At 40.6% G+C, this 19,302-nt stretch overlaps 1 non-coding gene across 1 annotated transcript; it reads right to left on the bottom strand.

The window, feature by feature from the left end:
- Nucleotides 1-427: 427 nt before the first annotated feature.
- TRNAA-CGC lies at nt 428-499 on the bottom strand. The gene has a single exon. It is a non-coding gene; the product is annotated as a tRNA-Ala (tRNA).
- Between the last annotated feature and the right edge of the window lie 18,803 nt (nt 500-19,302).

Below are 19,302 nucleotides of genomic sequence, written 5' to 3'. Positions count from 1 at the left end.
CAGGTGGAGGTGGGGTTTGTAAATAAAATCATTACTAGCAATCACATGCCAGTGTGGGGGTAACATTTCCAATAAAGTTGCTGGCATGGAAGTGCTTACATGGTATTATTTTTAAAAGGTTAGATGGGGTTAAATAAGCTGCTATAATAAGGCGGGAGTTGGTTAAAATGTGAAGGCAGAGCAATTTCTCTGATTGATCAGGCATATTGGGCATGATTTACAGCCTGGAAAATCACCGGACAGTAAAGTCACCGTGAGAGCCCACTGGTGTTCCACATGGTCCCGATCCCCCACTGAAGCCTCGAGATGTGGAGCCTGAGATCAGCCGGAATGGGCAAAGAGAAAGGGTTGGGGAAAAGGAAATATAAACTAGGAGACCCAGGTCTCCTGCCGTCTGAGCCACCAGAGAAGCCCAAACAGAACCACATGGAGATGCCGGGGATTGAACCCGGGGCCTCATACATGCGAAGCATGCGCTCTACCACTGAGCTACATCCCCTGGTAATAAAAATTGACATCTCCACAAATGAGTACCAACCTCACAGGTATGAGTCTAAGTTAAAATGTATGTAAAATAGAAATACATATGTAACCAACCATAAATTGGGAAGAACCTGGGCTGTCTGTGTAAAACCATGAAGAAGCTTCACTTGCCCAGGGGCTCATACTAGCCACCTGGTCCAGGGCCCGCTGTGCCAGGGAGAACTCCTTGGAGAGGCGAGTTCCAGGTGTCAGACCTGGATCATCATTTCCTGAACAAACTGTCCCCACAGTGAATGATAGGGATCTTCCCCTACTCAGTCATTCATAAGGCACCAAGATGTGCTCATGCCTGCAGGTCACTTGGAGGGCCAGAGCTTTGATCAGCCGGCAGGAACCAGGAGAGGCTCCCATTTTCTGTACATTTTGAAGAATGAGGAAGAGGCAGGCAGATGAAGAGAAAGGTCTTGGGCGGGGGCATAAATATAAGCCAAAGCATCGAGGCATGAAGCAACATGGCCTGGTCATGAAACATTTTAGCATCAGTGGAGGCTGAGTGCCAGACAAGAGGTGTGGCGAGAAGAGGCAGGTGAGAAAGGCAGGGCCAGGTCTCCCCTTGTCTTCTCAAGGAATGGGGGCTCGGGTGAAGGATTAGAAGCAAAGCAACTTACACAATCAGGCTTGTGTATTGGATTGATCTCTGTGGATGGTGAATTGGAGCAGAGCATCCAGGTGGGAATGTGTTGTACAGTGTAGGGCTGAGGGAGGCATCCCTCAGCCAGTTCAGAACAGTAACAGGGTTGTTAGCAGCTGAATTGCAGCCCCTCCCAAATTTCTTAGGTTGAAGTCCTGACCCTCAAGATCTCAGAATGTGACTGCACATGGAAACAGTTCTTTAAGGAGGTAATTAAGTTAAAATGAGGTCATTAGGGTGGCCCCTAAGCTTCACTGGGCTTCCCAGGTGCCTGCAATGCAGGAGACGGGTTTGATCCCTGGGTCGGGAAGATCCCCTGGAGGAGGGCCTGGCACTCCAGTATTCTTGCCTGGAGAATCCCATGGCCAGAGGAGTCTGGCAGGCTACAGTCCATAGAGTCACAAAGAGTCTGACACGGCTGAAGTGACTTACTTAGCACACACACATGCACTAATCCAATATACCTGATGTCCTTAAAAGAAGAAGAGATTAGGACACAAACACACAGAGGGAAGACCAAGTGGAGAAACAGAAAGAAGATAGTGGTCCATGAGCCAAGAAGAAGAAACTAACCCTGCTGACAACACTGATCTCAGACTTCTAGCTTCTAGAACTGTGAGAAATAGATTTCTGGTGTCTAAGCCAAGCAGCCTGTGGAACTTTGCTATGGCAACTCTAGGACAGTAATACAAAGGGGTAATAGGTGGACAATGGTCAGAAAACTCAGCAAGACTTTTTGATGACAAGTGGGGACAGAGAAGGAAGAAGGCTAGAAGGCCTGCTAGATTTCTCATTTGATGAGATTAGTGGGGACAGTTCGGTTCAGTCGCTCAGTCATGTCCGACTCTTTGCGACCGCATGGACTGCAGCACGCCAGGCCTCCCTGTCCATCACCAACTCCCAGAACCTACTCAAACTCATGTCCATCACATCAGTGATGCCATCCAACCATCTCATCCTCTGTTGTCCTCTTTAGTGGGGGCAAGGGCACTCAAATGTGACAGAGATCCTAAAGAAGGAGCCATTTAGACTGAGTTACATCTGAGAGCCCATGAGTGGAAAATGCCCAGTTGAATATTGAGTCTGAAACATTTCACAGAGTGGGAACCATGATTCTTGACCCATTTCTGAGACTGATATCTTGTGTGCTCTTGGAGCTTGTTTCCTCCAACTTTAAAGAAAAAAAAATTAAGAAAAGATGGGATAATAATGCTTTCCCTTCTACCTCGGAAATTTGTTGAGAGTTCAAATGAAAGGAATATCAAAGGATGGTTTAGAAACTTTACTGAATTCACTTAGTAAAGCTTACTGAGTTTCCTAAGAGCAATTTGCTTCAAAATGACAAAGTGTTTTATAGGCATAAATTATTTATCAAATCCTGGATCTGGTGGTAAACTGTCCAAATCCTTCTTTTGTTTTGTTTTGTTTATCACCAAAGGCTATAACCACATGATTCAAAAACTTAATCATACTGATATATAATGCTATCTAGGGATAAGGGATGATGTAACAATTACATGCATTTCTGCAAGATTTTAATAGTAGAAGTATTATAAATCAGAAATAAGTTGTTTCATTTGAAACATTTAGTGAGTCAGAAAGAAATCAGAGAAGTAACGAGCTATGACTTCTTAGATATTATTGCTTTGATTGTTAAAATCATGAGCTAATGGTTTTGGCATCAATATCATGTGATATTATCACAAAAGCATAGACTGTAATAATCATAATCAAAGCAATCCATGGTGTGAAATAATTTGTAAACTATTTGAGACTAAAAACCTGAACACTAAAAATGAAGTGATGTGACTACTTTCCACCATTAGAGGGAAGCAATCCACTGCAATAAATAAATTGTACCCTTGGGCTTCCCAGGTGCCTCAGATGGTAAAGAATCTGCCTGCAATGCAGGAGACCTGGGTTCAATCCCTGTGTCCGGAAGATCCCCTGAAGTGGGAAATGGCTACACACTCTAATATTCTTGCCTGGAGAATTCCATGGACAGGGGAGCATGGGGGGCTACAGTCCATGGGGTAGCAAAGAGCTGGACACTAGTGAGTGACTAACATACTTGGTATGTTACTGCTGACTGGGCAGGGAGCATTAAATGATTCTTCTAACACAGATTCTAACATACTAGATTACAATTTCAAATTCCAATCAAAGAAGGAAAGCCCTTTTTATGCTTTATATAATGTTGTTGGCTATAAAGATAATATGCATCATTCCTCCAGAGGCTGTTGCAGAACCCCAAAGAACAGAAACTGATAGAATTTAAGAGGTCTTCCATCTTACCAGGAATCTGTAAAGTAATAGGTGTGAAAGTTTTCCTTTCTAGTCCTCTGGGGGAACAGACAGTCCTAAAAATAAAAATACTTGATTAACTGATAACTCACTAAGTATGAAATAGTACATAAGCAGGGCAACCCTCATAAGTAACTCCATCAAATTTTTTAATCCATAAAAAATTCAGTCTTTTAAAAAATTATAATTATACTAATACATGGCAAGAAAATGTGGAAAACATAAAACTATGAGAAAGAAGATAAAGATTAACTATTACATTATTGATCTTTTTATCTATTTTCTTAAATGGTTACTTTCCTAAGTGACTATATTTAATTAAGACAATACCTTAAATCTTTTTTAGAGTAAGGAAAAGAGGATAATGGACAGATAAGTTAGGTATATAGCTGGACAAGAAACCATCTCAATAGTTTCCAAAGCTGGCTGAGAGTCAATATTACCAAATCAGAATTTATTGACAGAGGAAGAGAAGAGGAAGATGGATTCCTGAGTGTGACTGTGTGTGTGTGTGTGTGTGTGTGTGTGTGTGTGCACGCACGCACACACATGTGCATGTTTGGTCTCAGTTTCCTAGTTGATAGTTTAGAATCAACTTGTGGAGCCCACAGAAAACATAGAGTGTCTGAATGAGAAAGAACTTTAATTAATACAAATTGTGGAAACCAAATTGGAATTAAACTGCTTTGCAAAAAACTCATTTTGCAATTGGAAAAATTGTGAAAGCTATACAGTTGACACAATGACAACTTTAATAATACACTTAGGTCTGTGATATTTTATTAGAGAAAAAAGTTTATTTGAAACTACTCAACAACTGAGAACAATTTGTCTCTGGAAGTATGTAAAGATGAACAGACTGTTGAACAAAGAAATGAGATTTCTTATTCACTAAAGACCCTCACAATAAAAACAAGCAAAAAAAAAAAAAATGCACCTCACAGCATTTCTCAGGCCTGTCACTTATATTACAAAGGAAGATTATTCTCCAAGAAGATAAAATTGAAACTTTAAAAACATTTTTTTAAAAAAGCAATGAATCTAAGAATTAGTTCTTTGAAAAGATTGACAAAACTGATAAACCTTTAGCCAGATTCACTGAGAAAAGAGAAGGCCCACTATGATATTGTCAGTCAATTATACTTTAATTTTTTTTAAATGGAAAATAAAGAAAAGCAACTACTGTGGGATTCAGACACCACTGAGCCACTGAAGATTTAAAAGATGTTTAAAGGTAGTCATGGTTGTTATTAATGGTTCAGGAGATGTATGGGGGCAGACAGGCCAGAATTCCAAATTTATTCTCCCAGAGAAAGAACTATCTGGTTGAAGAGATTCATAGTTGAGACCTGGATTAAGTATGAAAGGGAGAGAGTCTTTATCATTCACAAGCAGCCAACACAACATTCATGTCAGGAACTTCTGAGAACAACGTCCAATACTGCATTGCCAGTATGGAATCTTCACCTGCCTCTACCAGTAGTACAGGTCAGATATATCCAGGGACCAGAGAGTCTAGAAAACTCTTTCCGGAGGCCAAAAAGAAATCAGGGCTTCTTAAACAAGCAATGATGTTATCAATGTTATCAGCAGACCAGCATCATTGGCATCACTAAGAACGTGTGCAGTTCAGTTCAGTTCAGTCGCTCAGTCACGTCCGACTCTTTGCGACCCCGTGAACCGCAGCAGGCCAGGCCTCCCTGTCCATCACCAACTCCCAGAGTTCACCCAAATCTATGTCCATTGAGTCGGTGATGCCATCCAACCATCTCATCCTCTGTCGGCCCCTTCTCCTCCTGACCTCAATCTTTCCCAGCATCAGGGTCTTTTCAAATGAGTCAGCTCTTCGCATCAGGTGTTCAAAGTACTGGAGTTTCAGCTTCAACATCAGTCCTTCCAATGAACACTCAGGACTGATCTCCTTTAGGATGGACTGGTTGGATCTCCTTGCAGTCCAAGGGACTCCCAAGTCTTCTCGATCACCACAGTTCAAAAGCATCAATTCTTCGGCGCTCAGCTTTCTTCATCATCCAAATCTCACACCCATACATGACTACTGGAAAAACCATAGCCTTGACTAGATGGAACTTTGTTGGCAAGCAATGTCTCTGCTTTTTAATATGCTGTCTAGGTTGGTCATAACTTTCCTTCTAAGGAGTAAGCGTCTTTTAATTTCATGGCTGCAGTCACCATCTACAGTGATTTTGGAGCCCAGAAAAATAGTCAGCCACTGTTTCCACTGTTTCCCCATCTATTTGCAAGGAGAGATAAGAAAGCCTTCCTCAGCAATCAATGCAAAGAAATAGAGGAAAATAACAGAATGGGAAAGACTAGAGATCTCTTCAAGAAAATTAGAGATACCAAGGGAACATTTCATGCAAAAATGGGCACAGTAAAGGACAGAAATGGTAGGGACCTAACAGAAGCAGAAAATATTAAGAAGAGGTGGCAAGAATACACAGAAGAACTATACAAAAAAGATCTTCGTGACCCAGATAATCACGATGGTGTGATCACTCACCTAGAGCCAGACATCCTGGAATGTGAAGTCAAGTGGACCTTAGGAAACATCACTGCAAACAAAGTTAGTGGAGGTGATGGAATACCAGTTGAGCTATTTCAAATCTTGAAAGATGACGCTGTGAAAGTGCTGCACTCAATATGCCAGCAAATTTGGAAAACTCAGCAGTGTCCAAAGGACTGGAAAAGGTCAGTTTTCACTCCAATCCCAAAGAAAGGCAATGCCAAAGAATGCTCAAACTACCGCACAATTGCACTCATCTCACATGCTAGTAAAGTAATGCTCAAAATTCTCCAAACCAGGCCTCAGCTATACGTGAACCGTGAACTTCCAGATGCTCAAGCTGGATTTAGAAAAGGCAGAGGAACCAGAGATCAAATTGCCAACATCCGTTAGATCATCGAAAAAGCAAGAGAGTTCCAGAAAAACATCTATTTCTGCTTTAGTGACTATGTCAAAGCCTTTGACCATGTGGATCACAATAAACTGTGGAAAATTCTGAAAGAGATGGGAATACCAGACCACCTGACCTGCCTCTTGAGAAATCTGTATGTGGGTCAGGAAGCAAGAGTTAGAATTGGACATGGAACAACAGACTGGTTCCAAATAGGAAAAGGAGTACGTCAAGGCTGTATATTGTCACCCTGCTTATTTAACTTATATGCAGAGTACATCATGAGAAACGCTGGGCTGGAGGAAGCACAAACTGGAATGAAGATTGTTGGGAGAAATATCAATAACCTCAGATATGCAGATGACACCACCCTTATGGCAGAAAGTGAAGAAGAACTAAAGAGCCTCTTGATGAAAGTGAAAGAGGAGAGTCAAAAAGTTGGCTTAAAACTCAACATTCAGAAAACTAAAACGTGTTAGAAATGCAGAATTTTGGGTCTCACCCAAGAACCATTGAATCACATGCTACATTTTACAAGACACCTCCCCAGCCCCGGCAATTCTATGTATTTGAAGTTAGGTCTTCTAGAGCACCTAACCCATAATTAGATGAGTGAGTGGTGAGTGAATGGCAAAAAGCATTACCAAGATGAAGTGAAGTGAAAGTCGTTCAGTCATGTCCAACTCTTTGCGACCCCATGGACTATACAGTCCATGGAATTCTCCAGGCCAGGATACTGGAATGGGTAGCCTTTCCCTTCTCCAGGGGATCTTCCCGATCCAGCGATCGAACCCAGGTCTCCCGCATTGCAGGTGGATTCTTTACCAACTGAGGTATCAAGGAAGTCCATGACCAAGATAGACTTGTTAACTGATCAGCTTAGAAGGACCTTCAGCCTGGGGCTTCAGATTAAGCACAGAATTACCTGAATCTATAGATTTATCAAACATTGCCAAAAGATAAGAGTACCCAGATCTTAAATAGTGCTTGAGATACAGAAAGTTATATTTTTATTCTTTGTTTGAATTGCTAACAATGAAATAAATCTATTTTTTTAATAAATCTATTTTTTTACTAACTCACTTCTCAGAAAAAAAGGTAAAATACTCAGCTCTAAGAAAATCATGACTACAAGTACAGGGCTCACAGTGTTCTGGGCATTCCTCCACCCTCTTCACACATCCTTTCTTCCTTGAATTTAATCCTTACCTGGATTCAACCGGCCTCCATTTTCATAACTTGTATTTTGCTGTATCCTACTCAAGCTGTTGGGTGTTAATTTTCTAATTTTAGAACCAGATTCTATGGGACTCAGTGAAATATATTTTGATAGTTCTCAAATTTTAGACTCACTTGGAAAGCTTTTTTTTTTAAACGTAAACTTTTGATTGATATTCCCAGAGCCTTTGATTCTGAGGGTCTGGGCTGGAACCTGGAAATCTATGTTTTTAACAAGCACCCCAGGTGAATTTTCCAAACATGAACCACAATCACACTTTGAGAACGGTGGGCCTGATTGTTAATGATCACTTCATATTCATACACAGACTGAGACAGTCTGGGGCCCAGGACCCTTTGTTTCAATGCTTGCACCTGGACAAATCTCTCCTCCAGCAACAAAATACAAAGAAACTATAAGGACTAAAATAATTGCGTGCCTAAACAGTTGGGGCAAATTAGGGACAGAAAGATACAAATGACCAAAATACCCAACCACCACTTCTGAAGAGCCAGGAGCAAAAACAGGGTACTGTACATGCTCCCTGCACACAACACCATCTAACGGGTGGCAGATCACTTAAGCCATCCCTCCAGCCCAACTCCTGGACATACCCCTACCCTCACCCCATATAAAGAACAAGCTCTCCCCCACCCTGGCCCCCAGGGAATGAGCATGTCCTTTGTTACTTCTTTTTGTTCCCTCCTAGGGCATCAGGGCCCCCCATAAAGCCTTTACTGAATTTCTTTTCTGGCCTTTAGTCAATTTCTTTTATTGAAGTGAAAGTGTCAGTTACTCAGTCGTATCTGACTCTGTGTGACCCCACGGACAGTAGCCCGCCAGGCTCCTCTGTCCATTGCATTCTATGGATTGGGGAAGGCCAAGAACCCTGGGCAGTATCAAGACCAACTTCCAAGGGGTGATGATGGGTTAATTAGAACAGTTCCAGAGATGTGCTGGCTTTATAAGCGCTTCTGATGCCAATGAAACCCAGGTGAGCTAGGGCACAACTTAGAGAAAATTGTCTAGTGAATCAGAGCCAACAAAGATGCTTCTCTGGCAGGAGGTGTCTTGAAATTGAGTCCCTACCACCCAGAGAGGAGAACAGTGACTCACAGAACCACCCATTTGGAAATGATAAAATTGAAGAAAGCATTTTATTTAAGACAGAGAAACATCTATACAAATGTAAACTCTTAACAAGGTAAGGTCAGGCCTGAAATGTAAGAGATTTTATATTCTTCAGTAATTACATATGAATATGTAAGAAAACTGTCCAAATGTAATACTGGTAGAAGCAGTAAGTCGCACAACTATGCAGTTGATGCTGTGATTTTATTTAAGGATATTATAAAGCTGTCAGAATTATTAGGTGAAGGAGAACACAACCAAGTTCACTGCAGGTGCTTGGTGGTTAAGCCAGAATGCCTCCCACTTATTATGGAAGGGCTGGGTGACATTTAATGGTATTACACCTCACTTGTGTGCACATGCACACACACACTGCTGCTGTGTAATAAGAAATGTGATGGCTCAGCATGTCAGGGACATCAATTACACTCACTCTAATAATGAAAGCACATTAAATTCTAAATTCTCTGCATCAAGCTTTCACCTTTATTTGAAAACACAGAGGACACATGATAATTGCTAACTTCACTTGGGCTCTTTTAATGTGCAAAACTTTTCTCAAAGTGTTTTATCTATATTGATTAATTTAACTCTCAAAACAACTGTAGATGGGTATACTCTTACTCCCATTTAGTGAGGAAATGGAAGGCAGAAAAGCATGGAATGACATGTCTGAAGTCACACCAGATGTAGCTATAGGCAGTCTGGTTCTAGAGTCGTTTTCATTTTGTACTGACTACAACTGGTTTATAAAACAGTATTTAGTCTAGATACAAATCCTTTGCTGATTACATGGATAGGAAATGCCTTTTCCTATACTATGGTTTGCCTTTTCATTCTCTTAATGTCCTTTTGTTGAACAGGATTTCTTAATTTTATTGTAATTGAATTCATCAACCATTTCCTTTATTGTTAGAGCTCTTTGTACTCTAAGAAATCTTTGCCTACCATCAAATTCATGAAATAGTCTATGTTATCTTAAAGTTCTATTGTTTTACCTTTCAAATTTACCTAGAAATGATTTTTGTGTTTGACATAAGGTATATGTCAAAACTCACTTTTTCCCATACAGATATCCAGTTTACTAAAATCAAAGGACTTTGTTTGTTAAAAAGACTACTGTCTCCATTGTTTCACAGTTCTACTTTTATAATAAATCAAGTGTTCATCTAAGAATGTTAACTCATTTTAAAATATCAGAGTGGCATAATTAGTGCATAAACTAAATTATACTGGAATACTGTTTACACATTAGAAGACTTTACTAAAACTCTGATCATGATATTCTGATCCCACAATATTTAAATTTGGATGTATTCCTCTAGTGTAGAGGGTGAAACTCCACGTATTGTGTGGGATACATGCAATATCCCATTGTAGCTATATTCTATTCTGGACTTTTCCAAAGTTGTGTGAAGACAGTTGTTCTTTGGGGGTCGGGATGGGCAAAATGAGAGGAGGGTTTAGAAATATATGTGGAAAGAAAATCAATCCTTTACCACATAAATTCATATGTTCACGCCACAGAATGTGACTGGTCTCTTTTCTACCCTAGGATTTTTCTAAACTTTCAATGTGCTAATAACTAGGGTGTGACACATTAATAAGCATTTCCCAGCCTTGTGTGATCACAAAGCCCTTTGATGTCAAAGCACTTCACTCTCAGCCCATCCTTCATTCACTGTTTAGTCAAGAGGAAGAAAAACCATTAAGTTCCAGCCAACAAACCCATAAAGCGACCTCACATCTTCTTCTTCAGGTAACTAGGACACACCCTCCAGTGGAAGGAGCGTCCCTTTACCTTGTTCCATTTTCTTTTTCTTTTTTTAATTTTTATTTTTTTTACCTTGTTCCATTTTCATTTGCTTCCTCCAGACTCGGCTCTGTTCTCTGCTTCCTTCCCCTTCCTGGTGGCTGGTTCCTCCCCGAGAAAACCTAAACAGACTTTACATTGCCCCACCCTTTAAAAAAAGACCATGAGGAATTTAAAACAGTACAACTTCTCTGGAAAATAGTTTGACATTTCTTAAAAAACAAAATATACATGTATCATTGTTGTTGTTAATGACTAAGTCATGTCTGACTCTTTGTGACTCCATGGACTGCAGCACATCAGGCATCCTGTCCCTCACTATCTCCCAGAGTTTGCTCAGACTCATGTCCATTGAGTCAATAATGCCATGCAACCATTTCATCCCCCTTCTCCTCCTGCCCTCAATCTTTCCCAGCATCAGGGTCTTTTCCAATGAGTTGGCTCATCCCTTCAGGTGGCCCAAGTATTGGAGTTTCAGCTTCAGCATTAGTCCTTCCAATGAATATTCAGGGTTGATTTCCTTTAGGACTGGCTGGTTTGATCTCCTTGCAGTCCACAGGACTCCCAAGAGTCTTCTCCAGCACAATTCAAAAGCATCAATTCTTTGGCACTCAGCCTTCTTCATGGTTCAACTCTCACAGCCATACACGACTGCTAGAAAAACCATAGCTTTGACTACATGGACCTTTGTTAACAAAGTGATGTGTCTGCTTTTTAATACACTGTCTAGGTTTGTCATAGCTTTTCTTTCAAGGAGAAAGCATCTTTTAATTTCACATATCATATAATGTGTCATATAACCCAGCAATCATACTCCTGGGCATTTATTCCAGAGAAACGAAACTTATGTTCACATAAAAACCCATACACAAATGTTCATAGCAGTTTTATTTGGAACAGACAAAAACTGGAAATATCCTTCAACAGGTGAATGGCTGAAACCCCCCATGGTACGTCCATATCATGGATGTAACAGTAACAAAAAGGAATGAACTATTGGTGAGCAAACTGTGGATGAATCTCAATAGAACAGGATAAGTGAGAGAAAACAATCTTAAAAAGTCAATTATTAATACTATATGATTTCATTTATATAATGTTCTAGAAATGACAAAATTTCACAGATGGAGAACAAAGTCATGCTTGTCAAGAGCTAGGGATTGGGAGAGGTGGCATGAGGGAAATCTTTGTGGTTCTGAAATAGTTTTGTATCTTGAGTGCAGTGGTGGTTACACAAATACGCATGTGATAAAGTAGCATAGATTTACATGCACAATATACCAACATCATCTCCCATGTTTCGATACTGTACTACAGTTACCTAGCTGGAGAAGTAAAACCATTGGCGAAACTGGGTGAAGGGGTAAATGGAACCTCTCTGTACTTTCCTTCCAATCTTCCATGAGTCAGTATTTTTTCAAAAGAAAAAAAATCAGTGTAAGCAAATAAAAAACATATGAGCTTCCCTAAACCCCATGTTCTCCTTCAAGTACAACAATATCTTTCTCCACTTCTTTACAGCCAAATTTATTGAAGATATTCTCTTTAACTTATATTCTCCACATCTACCTTTTGTTGCACCATTACTCGATTCACTAATTTATTCATCAAATATTTAAGTGCGTATTATGTTATATGTACTGTTCTAAGTTCTTGGGACATGTGAATGAACAAAATCTCTTCCCTCATGTAGTTTACGTTTGAGGGAGGGTGGGGGAGACAGACACTAAATAAAGTGAGTAAAACAGTATGTTCAATAGTGATAAATGTTATGAAGAATAACAAAGTTGGGAAGAGGGATAATGCTTGAGTGGAAATAAATGTAATTTAAATAGAGTGTTGAGTAAGGCCTCAAAAAAGGCAACATTTGAGCAAAGACCTGAAGGAAGCAAGGGAGTGAGTTTGGAAGAAGTCTGGGAGCATCATTACTGGAAAAGCAAACAACTAATGCAAAGGCCTATCCTGAACAGCAAGAGCGATCCTAGATTTATCAAGAAAGAGCAAGGAGGCAAGTCTGATAGAGTAGAGAAAGTTGAAGGAGATGAGGCCCAGGAGAAAACTGGCTGGAAGTGGAGAGACCAACCACTTGTCCAACACTGTAGTCTGTAAGGTAAGAGATCGTGAAGACCTTGGTGAGTTTTGAACAGTCTGATATGATCTAACCTACACTTTCACAGGATATGCTGAGGATGGAAGAATTTTGAAACTGCTCTGGCCAGGGTAAATCATCACCTCCACTTTGCATGATCCATTGGGCTCTTCTCAGTCCTTATTCTTACTGAGTGACATTTTAGCAGCATTTGACCTACTGATCACTCTCAACATTTAATCAGTATCTTTATCTCCTTCCTCTCAGGCTACTCCTTCTCGGTCTCTTTTCCTCTACCTGTCTCATAAGCACTGATTTTCTCAAGATTGTATATGTGGCCTGAGGAGTAATAAATTATTCAGTCTGTGATACAGTTACATCAAGAAACATCCTCTTAATTCTTAACTGACAGAGCAACCATAAGACCACATTACACAGAAATGAAGAGAATATAATCTGAAGTCTTGGATAATATCTCAATAGATCTTTACATATTATATTCATCCTCCTCCACATAAATGCATTTTCTCCAACTGAGCAGAAAACTGGATTTTCCCCACGCCTGGGCATATATCCGGAGAAAAACATGATCCGAAAGGATATGTGCACACTAATGTTCATTGTAGCACTGTTTACAACAGCCAAGACATGAAGCAACCTAAATCTCCATGGACAGAGGAATGGCTAAAGAAGATGTGGTGGTAAATGTATAGAATGGAATATTACCCAACCATTAAAAAGAATGAAATAATGCCATTTGTAGCAACATGGACAGACCTAGAGAGTGTCATATTGAGTGAAATAAGTCAGAGGAGGAGAAATAATCATATGACATCCCTTATATGTGGCATCTAAAAGGAAATGATATAAATGAACTCACTTGTAAAACAGAGAAATACTCACAGACTTTGAGAACTACATTATGATTGCTGGGGGGAAGGGACAGTTGGGGAGTTTGGGATGGACATATACACACTGCTCTATTTAAGATAGATAATCAACAAGGACCTACTGTATAGCACATGGAACTTTGCTCAATGTTACGTGGCAGCCTGGATGGGGACAGAGTTTGGGGGAGAATGGATCCATGTATATGTATGCCTGAGTCCCTTCACTGTTTACCTGAAATTATCACAACATTGTTAATCGATTATATCCCAATACAAGATAAAAAGTTAAAAAAAAAAAAAAAGAAAACTGGATTTTCTCTTTATAGGGGTTGAGTCAGAGATGCTCCAGATTTGGGGGTCACAAGTCCAACTGGGGGAAAGAGGCACCTACATAAAAATAAACGCAGTCAAAATCTGTGAATTGAATTATATTTGTCAAGACATTCCTTTCTGACTTGCTTCCAAAAGACTAGCAGTCAGGCTATTGAAGGACAAACAATGCAATTGCATTGATTTCAACAGCATTAACAAGTATATAAGCTCTCAGCCCTAACTACTTCTTTGGGTCTTCATTTTTCCTGTGAAGGCTTCCATCACATGTAAAAATTGAAGAATCCTTTTTGGGGAGAAAAGATCCAAGGGGAAAAGTTAACAGATTTTGACATTTGGGGATGTCACAATGAGATGGCAGGGTGGTACCTAATCACCCTAAAGTGATGGCTGCAAATTGCCAAGGTCTTCTCATGAAGTTGCATTTAGACTTTCAGTATTCTGTTTCAAATATTATTAGATAGACAAAGATCACCATGCTCTTGAGGAAGTCCACCAACATTAAAGTCAAACACCAAAACAAAGAAGAAATAGGAACTCAGAGGAAATAGAGACAATTCAGAGAACAGAAGCAAATGATTGAACCCAGGTCTCTCACATTGCAGGCAGATTCTTTACCAGCTGAGCCACAAGGGAAGCCCAAGAAAACTGGAGTGAGTAGCCTATCCCTTCTCTGGGGGATCTTCCTGGCTCAGGAATTGAACCAGGGTCTTCTGCATTGCAGGTGGATTCTTTACCCACTGAGCTATCAGGGAAGCCCTCAGATAAAGTGTAGCTAATGTTTAAAGAAAATATTAGTAAATACTGCAAGAGTGAGAAACAATAGAGCTCTTGAATATTTAAAATCAAATATTAAAATATTTGAGAGAAGAAATTCATAGAACAAAAAGACAAGGAGATGGGAAATAAGATCAGTGTTGTCACACGAGTGTATGTTCCTCGGCTCTTTGTCTCGTCACAACAAAAATTTGGAGTGACGGACATTAAAGCCCCTTGGCGGGTCACAGCTCTCGGAGGACAGACCGTGTTATAGCTCTCAGGTCTCGAATGGACTGTGTTATAGCTCTTAAATAAATCAGTGTTACAGCTCAGTGTTACAGCTCTATTTATTTAGATAATAGCAGGAAAATCCATCTTCATGGCACGAGGGCACGTCGATCCAAAGACGCGAAGAGAAGATCACCCCATCACATGGGAGAGAGCGAGCGAGCAAGAAGAGCTTTGGCTCCTCATTTCATATGTTTCTCTGTCCCTGGGCCTATCTTATGTAAATTGGGCCAGCCAGGAGTGTTGTTTGTTTTACCTGAGGTTCTCACTCCAGTCCTGGGACCTTCCTTTGTTCTATTTTCACAGGCTTTCCCTTCCAGGTCTTTTAGCCACCACCATTTTGGACTCTCTTTTCCCTATTCTAACTACCTAACAGTGTTAAAAAAAATCTATATTAAGCATAGATTCAGCCTCTCTGCTCATAGAAGATTCTTAATACGTAGTAGCTATTACCATCTTATTCAGAAAATAACTTTGTCAGTGATCTTTCCCTGAGATTCCTTCCAACTGAAATGTGTCTTGTAGGACTATTTTATTAAAACATAAATTCCACATATATGATTTTAGGGCACTTATCTTACAGTTGTACATGACAATGAATTTACTCAACACATATAATACACAATGCAATTGCACTGATTTCAACAACATAAACAAGTATATAAGCTCTCAGCCCTAATTACTTCTTTGGTCCTTCATTTTTCTTGTGAAGGCTCCATCACACGTAAATAATGACAAAATAAAATTTGTATGCTTTCCTCCTGTTAGTCATGTCAGCTTAAGTTTTAGGTCTTTAGCCAGAGACCCTAATGGTTTCCCTTATGGTGTAGTGGTAAAGAATCCACCTGCCTTGCAGGGTATGTGGGTTCAATTCCTGGTCTAGGAAGATCCCCTAAACAAGGCAACGGCAACCCACTCCAGTATTCTTGCCTGAAGAACCCCATGGAGACTGGTGTGCCACAGTCCATGGGGTCCCAAAGAGTTGGACATGACTTAGTGACCGAAGAGCAGAACATAGATCCTAAAAAAATACGAGGAAAAAATTTATCTTCTCTACAGTGTTAAAGAGCACAGACTAAGGGAACCTGATCTAAGTAGAGGCATCAAGAAAGACTGTCTTTTGGGACTTGGTTGATAGTCCAGTGGTTAGGACTCCAAGCTTCCACTGCAGGGGGCATGGATTCCATTCCTGGTCAGGGAACTAAGATCCTATATGCCTCATTGCCAAAAGAAAGAAAGAAAGAAAGAATGTCTTCCCGAGAAACCAAAGTCTGAACTGGGATCTGAGGAATAGCAATTACTACGTGGGCAGATGTTATGTAAACAATGTCCAGGCTCCCTTTCTTTTTAGTTTTAGAACTCAGATCTTATCCTAGGTAGCAGCCCTTCTTATAGATAGGCAAGGTCACTGGAATTAAGCAAAACTTGTTGGGTGGAGCTTCCCAAGCATTCTTTAAACAGAATGACTCAGCTGGAAGTGGGTGGTTTGCCCTTTGTCTTAACCCTTCCTCTTAACTGGAAGGGAGAGGTGATAGCTGACATTTCAGCTGCAGATGACCCCGAGGGTGAAAACTCTGCACTAAATGTTGCAAAACGCAATCTTAGACATGCAGTTTTTCCAAGCTTCACCTCATAAGAATGGGCCATGCCCTTAGAACACTTCCCTACAGAGACAAAAGATTCCACATGGGTCTGTGCTGAACTTCTTACCATATGTGGAAATATTTTTCTGTCTCAGGCTCAGCATGTGCTCCTTTGTTTTGCTGAAGCATGTGTATCAGTGGTCCTCAGGCATGTTTCCTGCTTTCAGTATTTCAGACTCCACTCTGGAAGGGGAGGTGCTGAATGACTGTTACTCATGAATGTTGATATGAGGAATCTCTTCTTGCCTCTCCCTAAACCCTTCCTACTTTTTCCTCTGTCTAGGGTTCTTGCATCTCCTGACGGATGGTGTCTTCCACAGGCTCTGTCCTTTCCCTTTGCTTGTTTCCCTCTGTGATAGCTTCTTTAGGGAAACCTCCAGACTCCTGCTGTTCAGCTGTGGGAGTCTGCATTGTCATCTCAAGATTCCACTGGACTTTCTTCCATCTACTTTCTTCTCCAGTGTCCCATTGTTACTTGAGAGTCAGCATTGACAATTAAACTTCCCATCACTTTCACAGCCTCTTTCTTCCTAAGCAAGTGGGAAGTGTGGGGGCCCCAAACAGGCTAGTGGTGTATATTCTGCCACTTTCACAAGCTGTATCTAGCTGATTCTGTGATCCATTTCCAAATGGAGTTATCTGGCAAGTTCCATCAAAAATTCATGCCTCTGGCCAATTTACCTGCTGTTAAAAGATAATTTTCAAAAAAAGTTAAAACCGTGACTTATACAGATATAAAAATGAATACATGTTAAAGATTTTAATTCATGGAGGAAACAATTGGTATAATTGGTTCAAGTGAAAATTCTGAGGACAGACACATTTACGGATCAGGAATATTGAAATGAATGTGCAAATGGAGACAAGACTGGTTTCCACACCACCCCTCCCCCCAATGCCCTCCCTCAACTTCTACTAGACAGGACATAATCTCCATACCTACAGACAAGGCTCATATTGCAGTGCATAACAATTTACAGAGCTGTGAAAGAACTTTGCAGAATCTTAATCGGATAATCCACAGGAATCTTCTCAAATCTCACTGGATAGTACATAGGTTTTCACCAAAGCACAATTTCTATACCACTTGCTCTTTCTCCACTCTTGACTCTAATTTCTATCAACTGTACTAATTCAAAACTTCCCCCTGCCCCAGCTTCTGCAAAGAACATTGTTGAGTCCATGTTGACTCCCACATCAATAATAAACTCTTCTAGCCTTTTAAGAGCCTCTTTAATCCAGCATCACTCTCTTTTATAATCTTTTATTCTAGGCAAGCTTGATCCCTACACCACAAGCCAAGCCAATGACCTCCTTTCTGGCTCCTTGCAAGCATTTTCTGTTTTTGCATTTATTATTTGAAGGCCATAAATGGGACTTGTTCTGTTCTTTAATAAACAATGCTGCATGCAGTAAACCTTGATCACACATTCACTCAAACATTTTATGAACACCTTATATATGTGGCAACCACAGTCTGAATTCTAGATCTAGGCACTGGAAGTTCACAGAGGAAAGCCATGGCTCCCAAGATGCCTACGTGAAACGGACAAGTAGAATACAGGTGATCAATACTTTGAGACAGGCTGTTTTGGAAGCAAAGGGAGAGCACATGATGTTCCAAGTGTGGAACGTTAGTGAAAGTTTCCTGGAAGTCAAGGCACCAAACCCATGTCTTGGTCAAGCAAAGAAAAGGACAGAAGGAAGTATATGTGCTTACAAACTGTATGGTACAGTATCTATTTGTATCTCTCTACAGTCATGATATATCTTGCCTCTACTAGGTAATAAAGTCCTTCAGGCTAGGGACTCTTTCACATTCTGTTGTACCCTATGGTTTCTAAAAGAAAAACACAGTAAACATGTTGTGAACTTAGGGTTTGACGGATGACTAAATCTTGCATCCCAGTTCAGTTCAGTTCAGTCGCTGAGTCGTTTCCGACTCTTTGCGACCCCATGAATCGCAGCACGCCAGGCCTCCCTGCCCATCACCAACTCCCAGAATTTACTCTAACCCAAGTCCATTGAGTCAGTGATGCCATCCAACCATCTCATCCTCTGTCGGCCCCTTCTCCTCCTGCCTCCAATCCCTCCCAGCATCAGGGTCTTTTCAAATGAGTCAAATCTTCGCATGAGGTGGCCAAAGTATTGGAGTTTCAGCTTCAACATCAGTCCTTCCAATGAACACTCAGGACTGATCTCCTTTCGGATGGACTGGTTGGATCTCCTTGCAGACTAAGGAACTCTCAAGAGTCTTCTCCAACACCACAGTTCAAAAGCATCAATTCTTCAGCGCTCAGCTTTCTTCACAGTCCAACTTTCACATTCATACATGACCACTGGAAAAACCATAGCCTTGACCAGACGGACCTTTGTTGGCAAAGTAATGTCTCTGCTTTTTAATATGCTATCTAGCTTGGTCATAACTTTCCTTCCAAGGAATAAGCCTCTTTTAATTTCAAGGCTGCAATCACCATCTGCAGTGGTTTTGGAGCCCCCAAAAATCAAGTCTGACACTATTTCCACTGTCTCCCCATCTATTTCCCATGAAGTGATGGGACCAGATGCCATGATCTTAGTTTTCTGAATGTTGAGCTTTAAGCCAACTTTTTCACTCTCCTCTTTCACTTTCATCAAGAGGCTCTTTATTTCTTTGCTTTTTGACATAAGGGTGGTGTCATCTGCATATCTGAGGTTATTGATATTTCTCCTGGCAATCTTGATTCCAGCTTGTGCTTCTTCCAGCC

The sequence above is a fragment of the Cervus canadensis genome, chromosome 19, assembly GCF_019320065.1.
Source record: "Cervus canadensis isolate Bull #8, Minnesota chromosome 19, ASM1932006v1, whole genome shotgun sequence".
Taxonomy (NCBI): Eukaryota; Metazoa; Chordata; class Mammalia; order Artiodactyla; family Cervidae; genus Cervus; species Cervus canadensis.
Note: the sequence above shows the minus strand (reverse complement) of the source record. Positions and strands in the feature narration are given on the sequence as shown.